Genomic DNA, 11147 nt, shown 5'->3' on the forward strand with positions numbered 1-11147 from the left:
GTGATTACAAAGTAACTATCAATCGTTTCTCCCTGCAGGACCAATACCACTACCAAAAGCCGACGACTTCTTTGCAACGCTGGCGGGAGGAAAGACATTCACGAAGCTGGATCTGCCTTCAGCCTACATGATGCAGGAACTGGAGGAATCATCGAAGGCCCTCTCCTGCATCAACACGCACAAATGTATTTTTGTTTATAACAGATCAGCGGCAGCGATATTCCAGAGAAACATGGAAAGTTACTGAAGTCGGTCCCGCACACCGTGGTCTTTCAGGACGAAATCTTGGTCATAGGTCGGAACACAGTCGAGCACCTGCAGAACCTGGAGGAGGTTCTTAGTCGACTCAACCGTGTGGGGCTCAGGTTAAAATGCTTGAAGTGAGCACAATCGAGAACGCACCGAGGCCACAGAACGTGACGGAGCTGCGGTCGTTTCTGGGACTCTTGAAATACTTTGATAACTTCTTACCGGGTCTCATCACCCTGTTAAAACCACTGCATGTCTTCCTACGAAAAGGGGGCGAATGGGTTTGGGGCAAAAGCCAAGAAAATGCCTTTGTAAAAGCGAGAAAATTATTATGCTCAAACAAATTTATTGTGTTGTATGATCCATGTAAGCGTTTGGTACGAGCATGTGATGCGTCGTCATATGGCGTTGGGTGAGTATTGCAACAAGCTAATGATTTTGGGAAACTGCAACTGGTTGCTTATGCATCCAGGAGTCTGTCTAAGGCCGAGAGAGGCTACAGCATGATTGAAAAAGAAGCGTTAGCTTGTGTCTATGGGGTAAAAAATTGCATCAAAACCTGTTTGGGCTAAAATTCGAATTGGAACCTGCCCATAAGCCACTTATATCCCTGTTTTCCGAGAGTAATGGGATAAATACCAACGCATCGGCCCCCATCCAGAGATGGGCGCTCACGTTGTCAGCATATACTTACGCTATTCGCCACAGGCCAGGCACAGAAAACTGCGCCGATGCTCTCAATAGGCTGCCGTTGCTCACCACGAGGGTGGAAATGTTGCAGCCCGCAGATCCAGCGATGGTAATGGAAGCATTTGAGAGTGAGCAATCACCCGTCACTGCCCGGCAGATCAAAACTTGGACAAGCCAGGACCCCTTATTATCTCTAGTCAAAAGTTGTGTGCTTCACGGGAGCTGGTCCAGTGTCCCAGTGTCCCAGTGGAAATGCAGGAAGAGATAAAGCTGTTCCAGCAGAGCACAGATGAAATGTCCATACAGGCAGACTGCCTTCTGTAGGGCAATCGAGTAGTGGCCCCCAAGAAGGGCAGAGACACCTTCATCAATGACCTTCACAGTACCCACCCAGGCATTATAATGATGAAAGCGACAGCCAGATCCTACATGTGGTGGCCCAGTATCGATGTAGATTTAGAGTCCTGCGTTCACAGATGTAATACATGCTCGCAGTTAAGCCATGTACCCAGGGAGGCGCCGCTAAGTTTATGGTCTTGGCGCTCCAAACCGTGGTCTAGGGTACAGGTCGACTATGCAGGCCAGTTCTTGTTTAAAATGTTCCTTGTGACCCCAATCACTCACTGGGATCCCACCTTCTGAACTGATCATGAAAAGAGCACTTAAGACAAGGCTCTCGTTTCTTCACCCTGATCTACATGAACAGGTAGAGAGCAGGCGTTTTCAACAAAGTGCATACAATGATAGCGCACATGTGTCATGCGAGATTGAAGTCAATGATCCTGTATTTCTATTAAATTATGGACAAGGTCCCAAGTGGCTTCCCGGAATTGTCGGTGCCAAAGAGGGGAGCAGTGTGTTTTGGCACCAACTTTAAAATGGACGCATTCAACGGAAACACTTGGACCAAATCAAGCCCACATTCACGGACTACCCTGAGCAACCCACCTTGGACCCTACTTTTTTAGATCCCCCAACATGCACACCAGTGACGACCGACACCACGGTTGACCACGAAACAGAACCCATCACCAACAACAGCCCTGCAGAGCCCAACACACCAGGGAGCCCAGCAAGGCCAGCTGCACAGAGCCCAGCGAGGGCCCAACAAATGATTCAACAACACCAGCTTTCACACCGAGACGAACAATTAGGTTAAGAAGGGACCCAGATCGACTCACATTGTAAATAGTTATCCTATTGGCTTTGGGCGGGAGTGATGTTATATTTGTGGACTTGTATTTACACTGTACAGCCACCAGAAGGCTTATTCCCCGGAGTCCCAATGGATCCCATAATCCCTTGGGAGCACAGGTATTTAGGAAGGCTTTCCGGGTTGGAGAGCCACACTGGTGACCTGCAATAAAAGACTAAGTTCACACTTTACTTTGAACTCACAGTGTTCAGTCTGACTCTTACTCCATACACTACAATATCAACGATTTAGATTTGAATATAGGGAGTATGATTAAGAATTTTGCAGACGACACTAAAATTGGCTGTGTGGTTGATAATGAACAGGAAAGTCATGTGCTGCAGGAGGATATCAATCTACTGGTCAGGTGGGCAGAGCAGTCGCAAATGTAATTTAATTCAGAGAGGTCTGAGCTGATGCACTTTGGGAGAGCTAATAAGGAAAGGATATAAACATTAAGCGGTAGACCACTTAATAGTGTAGATGAACAAAGGGACTATGGAGTGCTTGTCCACATATCCCTGAAAGTAGCAGGCCAGGTGGATAAGGCGGTCAATAAGGCATACGGAATGCTTGCCTTTATTGGTCAAGGCATAGAATATTAGAGCAGGGAGGTTATGCTCAAAGTATATACTACTTTGGTTAGGCCACAGCTGGAGTACTACGTGCAGTTCTGGTAGCTGTGTTATAGGAAGGACGTGATTTCTGATTTCACTAGAGAGGGTGCAGATGAGATTTACGAGGTTGCTGCCTGGAATGGATAATCTTAGTTATGAGGACAGATTGGATAGGCTGGGTTTGTTCTCATTGGAACAGAGGACGTTGAGTGGAGACCTCATTGAAGTGTACAAAATATTGAGGGGCCTGGACATAGTGGATAGTAAGGGCCTATTGCGATTGGTGGAGCAATCTATTACGAGGAGGCATACTTTTAAGATGGTTGGTGGAATGTTTAGAGGGGATTTGAGAGGGGGGCTTCTTTACACAGAGGGTTCTGGGGATCGGGAACTCTATGCCTGGAACAGTGGTGGATGCAGAAAACCTCTCCACTTTTAAGAGATGGTTGGATGGGCATTTAAAGTGCTGTAATCTGCAGGGTTCCGGCCCGAGAGCTGATTGCTGGGAGTAGACTGGACGACCTTTTGTTAGACGGAGCAGATATAATGCTAAGTATTGCGGGGAACAGAATTCGGCCAGGATGATCTCTCAGAATAATTTCGATCGCTTGGATGGGTCAGAGAGTAATTTTCCCAGATCTTTTCTTCCTAAATTGCCCTGGGCTTTTATCTGGTTTTGGCTCTGGTTTTGAGATCACATGGCTCCGGTTGGGGTGGAGTGTGGAATGTTTTAGTATAAGGGATGTCGCAGTTGTGTGGGGCGGACTGTTTGGGCTGGGTGCTCTTTGCCTGTCTGTCATTGTTCATAGGTTTATATGTAAACGTTAGGGCTGCTGACCCAGGCCTGTGCGGCTCTTTGTCGATCGGCGTGGACACGATGGGCCGAATTGGCCTCCTTCTGCGCTAAAATTTCTACGTTTCTATGTTTCTAGTATAAGGATCTTGGATAGAGTTGCTAGGAAGGAACTATTTCCCTGAGCAGAGTGGTCAATAACCTGGAAAAATAGATGTAATGTAATTGCTGGAACGATTAGAGGGGATGGAGGCGAATTCCTTTTCATCCAGAGGGTGGTGGGGGTCTGGAACTCACTGCCTGAAAGGGAGGTACAGGCAGAAATTCTCACCTCATTGAAAAAGTACCTGCATATGCACTTAAGGTGCCATAACCTACAGAGCTATGGACCAATGGAAAGTGTGATTAGGACGGATGGCTGTATTTCGGCCAGCATGGACATGATGGGCACAAAAACCTCCCTCTGTGTCATAAACCGCGATGATTCTGTCACAAACATACATCATTTTAATTACCTTTATTAAATCATCATTTACCCTTCTCTACTCAATTCCAGTTTCCCTAGTCTCTGCATAACTGAAATGCCTCATTCCTGGAAGAATGCTAGTAAATCTTTGCTGCACCATCTTCACGGCCTTGACATACTTCCCAAAGTCTGGTTTGAAATTAATTCAATCTCTATTGTTCTGTCAGATTAATTAAAAGGATGCATGCACTCTTAAAATTGGACTGAGCAGAATTCTGAGTATTTGTAATTATTGATTGATAACAATTACATAACTTGTTCTGACCATGCAGACAGTGACGTATCTACTCAGCAACAGCAGTCTCTGCATGATTCCTGTTTAATAAGCTGACTGTCGCCTTCTGCTGATGAAAGCATCTACTGCAGGCGCCAGAGTTTTTTAAACATGATTATATAACTCCACACACAACAACTTGCATTTTCACAGTGACGGTCACACAGAGGAGTTTCTCAGAGCAAACCACAAGATGGCCAAAGATCAGGTGGAGTTAAGCGACAAAGGACACAATAAGTGTTCTCAATTCTGAGGAGGTTTTAATGGGAAGGTCTGAAGTTATGTAAGAACATAAGAATTAGGAATAGGTGTAGGCCATACGGCCCCTCGAGCCTGCTCGGCCATTCAATAAGATCATGGTTGATCATCTACCTCAACTCCACTTTGCTGCATTATCCCCATATCCCTTGATTATCCGACAGCCCAAACATCTATCTATCTCAGCCTTGAATATACTCAACAACTCAACATCCACAGGCCTTTGGATTGAGAATTTCATAGATTCACAACGCTCTGAGTGATGAAATTCATCCTCTTCTCTGTCTTAAATGGCCCGCCCCTTATCCTGGAACTATGCCCTCTAGATGTAGACTCACCAGCCAGGGGAAAGATCCTCTCGGCATTCAACATGTCAACACCCCTCAGAAGCATTTAGCTTTCAATGAGATCTGAATTGCTCATTCTTTGTTTCCTGATTTGGATCTTGAGCAACGCGGGCAATAAAACACAAGCAAAATAGTGTGGGTGGGCGGGAGCGTGTGATTAATAAACTGCGGGTAGGCCGCATCGCACGATTTATAATGTTGGAGAACAGCCTCAAGGCCTGAAAGTGAACCAGTGGCCCGGCCTATGTTCCATCCGACGGCGCCCGTGAGGCTTTTTATTGGTGACAGGCCCGTTACGGACAGCCATCTTGGTGCAGGAAAAAGCGAACAGTTTTTCTTGCAGTGCGGCCATCTTGGTACTGGAAAGAAGAGTGGGCGGGGATTTAGTGTCCCAGTGACCAGGAGATAAAATCATTGACTCATTGATTGAATTCTCACTCTGCACACAGCGGCTGAAGAACTGAACCCATCCAGAGCCGAGGGTGGGAGAAAACTGGGAGTGCAGGAAAGAAATGTCAGAGATGGTGCAATGGGTTTGGGTTTCTGCTCAGGGAGGAGGGAGAGTGTGTGGGGCGGGGATTTTCAGGTTTGGGGGAACAAGAGAGGAAAGAATGTTCCATAGAAACGAGAATTATCTGTTCCGAATTTCTATCCTGTCCTTACACTGATGTATTTTGTAAACTCCTTTAACAGGATATTAGAAGGCGAGGATTTGGAGACAGGGAACTCGAACCAAACATCGCGTCAAAATCTGACAGAGTCACTCGATTAATTCGGACCTGAATATAATCGGGCTGTGAATGTGGAAGGATTAAATATTTGTGTGTTCTGTCTGTGAGAATCCTGGAATGTCACGTCCTGAACTGTTCTGTCCTGGAATCTGAAATAAAAACAGAAAATTCTGATAATCGCAGCGGGTCAGGCAGACTCTTTGGAGGGAAACAGAGTGAACGCTTCAGTTTGATGACCGTTCCTCAGAACTCTCTTCAGAAATGTGTTTACAATAAAATTTATAACTTTTCCTTCAATCCTAAATTGATCTTTGGTACAAAATCTAAAATTCAGTGTCTGAAAGGTTTCACTGATACACATCTCCAATTAGAAAGTGCTGATTAATCCTTGCTGACAATGCTTACTGACTTGTACATTACACACAGCGGCCCCTCCATTATCCACCAGAAAGAAGGGAAATGGGAATTGATGGAGAATCAATGTCACAAATGTTGCCCCTCCGTCTGGTGCAGCAATCTCCTCGGCACGGGAATAGAAACATAGAATATTAGAAAATAGGTGCAGGAGTAGGCCATTCGTCCCTTCGAGCCTGCACTGCCATTCAATGAGTTCATGGCTGAACATGCAACTTAAGTACCCCATTCCTGCTTTCTCGCAATACCGTTTGATCCCCTTAGTAGTAAGGACTACATCTAACTACTTTTTGAAAAATTTAGTTAATTGGCCTCAACAACTTTCTGTGGTAGAGAATTTAACAGGGTCACCACTCTCTGGGTGAAGAAGTTTCTCCTCATCTCAGTCCTAAATTGCTTACCCCTTTTCCTTAGACTGTGACCCCTGGTTCTGGACTTCCCCAACATTGGGAACATTCTTCCTGCATCTAACCTGTCGAAACCCGTCACAATTTTAAACGTTTCGATGAGATCCCCTCTCATTCTTCTGAACTCCAGTGAATACAAGCCCAGTTGATCCAAATTTTCTTGATATGTCAGTCCTGCCATCCCGGGAATCAGTCTGGTGAACCTTCAATGCACTTCCTCAATAGCAAGAATGTCCTTCCTCAAGTTCGGAGACCAAAACTGTACACAATACTCCAGGTGTGGCCTCACCAAAGCCCTGTACAACTGTAGCAACACCTCCCTGCCCTTGTACTCAAATCCCCTCGCTATGAAGGCCAACGTCCCATTTGCTTTCTTAACCACCTGCTGTACCTGCATGCCAACCTTCAATGACTGATGTACCATGATACCCAAGACTCGTTGCACCTCCCCTTTTCCTAATCTGTCACCATTCAGATAATAGTCTGTCTCTCTGTGTTTACCACCAAAGTGGATAACATCACATTTATCCACATTATACTTCATCTGCCATGCATTTGCCCACTCACCTAACCTATCCAAGTCACTCTGCAGCTTCATAGCATCCTCCTCGCAGCTCACGCTGCCACCCAACTTAGTGTCATCCGCAAATTTGGAGATACTACATTTACTCCCCTCGTCTAAATCATTACTATACAATGTAAACAGATGGGGCACCAGCACAGAACCTTGCGATACCCCACTTCTCACTGCCTGCCATTCTGAAAAGTACCCATTTACTCCTACTCTTTGCTTCCTGTCTGCCAACCAGTTCTCAATCCACGTCAGCACACTGCCCCAATCCCATGTGCTTTAATTTTGCACATTAATCTCTTGTGTGGGACCTTGTCGAAAGCCTTCTGAAAGTCCAAATAAACAAAATCAACTAGTTATCCTTTGTCCACTCTACTGGAAACATCCTCAAAAAAGTCCAGAAGATTTGTCAAGCATGATTTCCCTTTCACAAATCCATGCTGACTTGCACCTATCATGTCACCTCTTTCCAATTGCGCTGCTATGGCATCCTTAATAATTGATTCCATCATTTTACCCACTACCGATGTCAAGCTAACCGGTCTATAATTCCCTTCTTTTCTCTCTCCCTACTTTTTTAAAAAGTGGGGTTACATTGGCTACCCTCCACTCCATAGAGAGTCTATGGAATGTTGGAAAATGACTGTCAATGCACCCGCTATTTCTAAGGCCACCTCTTTACGTATTCTGGGATGCAGTCCATCAGGCCCTGGGGATTTATCGGCCTTCAATCCCATCAATTTCCCCAACGCAATTTCCCGAATAATAAGGATTTCCCTCAGTTCCTCCTTCTTACTAGACCCTCTGACGCCTTTTATATCCGGAAAGTTGTTTGTGTCCTCCTTAGTGAATACCGAACCAAAGGACTTGTTCAATTGGTCTGCCATGTCTTTGTTCCCCATTATGACTTTCCTGATTCTGACTGCAGGAGACCTACGTTTGTCTTTACTAACCTTTTTCTCTTTACTTATCGACAGAAGCTTTTGCAGTCCATCTTAATTCTCCCTGCAAGCTTCCTCTCGTACTCTATTTTCCCTGCCCTAACCAAACCCTTTGTCCTCTTCTGCTGCATTCTAAATTTCTCCCAGTCCCAGGGTTCGCTGCTATTTCTGGCCAATCTGTATGCCACTTCCTTGGCTTTAATACTATCCCTGATTTCCCTTGATAGCCACGGTTGCGCCACCTTTCCTTTTTTATTTTTAGGTCAGACAGGAATGTACAATTGTTGTAGTTCATCCATGCAGTCTCTAAATGTCTGCCATTGCCCATCCACAGTCAACCCTTTAAGTATCATTCGCCAATCTATCCTAGACAATTCACGCCTCATACCTTCAAAGTTACCCTTCTTTACGTTCTGGACCATGGTCTCTGAATTGACTGTTTCATTCTTCATCCTAATGTAGTACTCCACCATATTATGGTCACTCTTCCCCAAAGGGCCTCGCACATTGAAATTGCTAATTAATCCTCTCTCGTTACACAACACCCAGTCTAAGATGGCCTCCCCCCTAGTTGGTTCCTCGATACATTCGTCTAGAAAACTATCCCTTATGCACTCCAGGAAACCGTCCTCCACGGTATTGCTTCCAGTTTGGTTAACCCAATCTATATGCATATAAAAGTCACCCATTATAACTGCTGCACCTTTATTGCATGCACCCCTAATTTCCTGTTTGATGCCCTCCCCATCATCACTGCTACTGTTTGGAGGTCTGTATTCAACTCCCACTAATGTTTTGGCACATATATAGGCCATACGGTCCCTCGAGCCTGCTCCGCCATTAATACGATCATGGCTGATCATTGACCATAACTCCACTTTCTTGCCCTCTCTCCATATCTTTTGATTTCCCGAGATTCCAAAATTCTACCTGTCTCATTCTTGACTATATTCAACACCTCAGCGCCCACAATCCTTTGGTGTAGAGAATTCCAAATATTTTCAACCCTCTGAGTGAGGTCATTCCTCCTCATCGCAGCCTTATCATGAGACTATGCTTCCTAGTTCTCGCATTTCTAGCCGGAGGAAACAACCTCTCAGCATCCACCTTTTCAATCCCTCTCAGAATTGTATATGTTTCAATGAAATCACCTCCCGTTCATATAAACACCAGAGAGTATAGGCCCATTCTGCTCAATCTCTCCTCATAAGAGAATCCCCCATCCCGTTAATCAGTCTGACAAACCTTCGTTGCACTCCCTCAGATTAAGGAGACCAAAACTGTGCATAGTACTGTAGGTGTCGTCTTACCAAGACCTTTTACAATTGCAGCAAGACTTTGTAATTCTTGTACTCCAACTACCTGGCAATAAAGGCCAATCGGTCTTCCTAATTGCTTGCTGGGCCTGCCTGCCAGCTCTCTGATTTCCTGTGCGAGGACACCTAAATTTCTCTGAACACTAAGATTTATCAGTTTTTCACCATTAACAAAATATTATGTTTTTCTATTCTTGCTAACAAAGTGAATAACCTCATATTTCCCCACATTTTACTCCAACTGCCACCTTACTGCCCACACACTTAACCTGTCCATATCCCTCTGCAGCTCTTTGCATCCTCCTCACAACGTACTTTCCCATCTGGCTTTGAATCGTCAGCAATCCTGTATACAATGCACTTTGTCATTAATATAGACTGTAAATAGTTCAAGTAAAGCGTTAGCACTCCACTAGTCACAGTCTGCCAACCGGAAAATGACCCGTTTATCCCTACTCTCTGTTTTCCATCCGTTAACCAATCCTCTAACCATACTAATATATTACCCCCAACTCCATCAGCTCTTAACTAGCATTTTATGTGGCACACCAAATGCTTTTTGGAAATTCTAAAATATTACATCCACTGGTTCCCCTTCATCCACCCTGCTAGTTACATTCAAAAAAATTAATAACTGTATTAAACCTTTCATAAATTCATGGTGACTCTGCCTAATCATACCATGATTTTCTAAAAGCTCTGTTACCACTTCTGTAGTAATGGATTCCAGGATTTTCCCAAGGACTGATGTCAGGTTAACTGGCCTGTAGTTTCCCGTTTTCTCTCTCCCTCCTTTCTTGACCGTGGAAGAGAGGCAGGCAGCTAGAGTGACCCACCTCTGGGCCCCGCCCACCCCGGACCTACAAGTTGCTGTTTGAGTCTGGCCCAAGAGCAGGTCCAGGAGAAGATCCTCCGTGTTACCCACCCCCCTCTGTACCAGGCGGCCAAAGATTAGGAGCACGGGGCTAAAGTATAACCAAAAGTTGAGGAGCAGCCGCTTCATGTAACTATTCAGGGTCTGCAACCTCTCACACTGAATAGATACATGGACCATGGACTCCTCGAGGCCGCGAACATCACAGGTGGCCAGGCAGTAAGGTGAAGCGGAAAAAGAGCGCGTATGACAGATGTCAGGTCGAGAATACATCTGAGAGATCGAACGGTTTATGTGCACAGATCGTTGAAGGTGGCAGGACAGGTTATGAAAGCAGTTAAAAAAAACTTACGGGATCTATGGCTTCATGAATAGAGGTATAGAGTACAAAAGTGTGGAAATTAAGATGAACATGTATAAACATTCATTCGGCCTCAACTGGAGTAGTGTGTCCAATTCTGGGCACCGCACTTCAGGAAGGATGTGAAGGGCTGAGAGAGGGTGTAGAAAAGATGTACGATAATGATTCCAGGGATGAGGGCCTTCAGTAATGTGGATACACTGGAGAAGCTGGGGCTTTCTCCTCAGAGCAGAGAAGATTTGATAGAAGTGTTCAAACTCATGAGGGTTCTGGACAGAGTTGTTAAAGGGAAACTGTTCCCATTGGTGGAAGGTTAGAGAACCAGAGGACACAGATTCAAGGTGATTAGCAAAACAACCACAGGCAACATGAGAAAAAATATTTTTACACAGCGAGTGGTTAGGAACTGGAATGCACTGCCTAAAGGGATGGTGGAGGCTGACTCAGTCACTGGTTTCAAAAGGGAGTTGGATATGTATCTGAAGGAGAGACATTTTTCGGGCTGCAGGGAAAAGGTAGGTGAGTGGGACTAGCTGAAGAGCTCTTGCAGAGAGCCGGCATGGGTTCGACAGGCAGAATGGCC

Source organism: Pristiophorus japonicus, chromosome 23 (genome assembly GCF_044704955.1).
Source record: "Pristiophorus japonicus isolate sPriJap1 chromosome 23, sPriJap1.hap1, whole genome shotgun sequence".
NCBI classification, from domain to species: Eukaryota; Metazoa; Chordata; class Chondrichthyes; family Pristiophoridae; genus Pristiophorus; species Pristiophorus japonicus.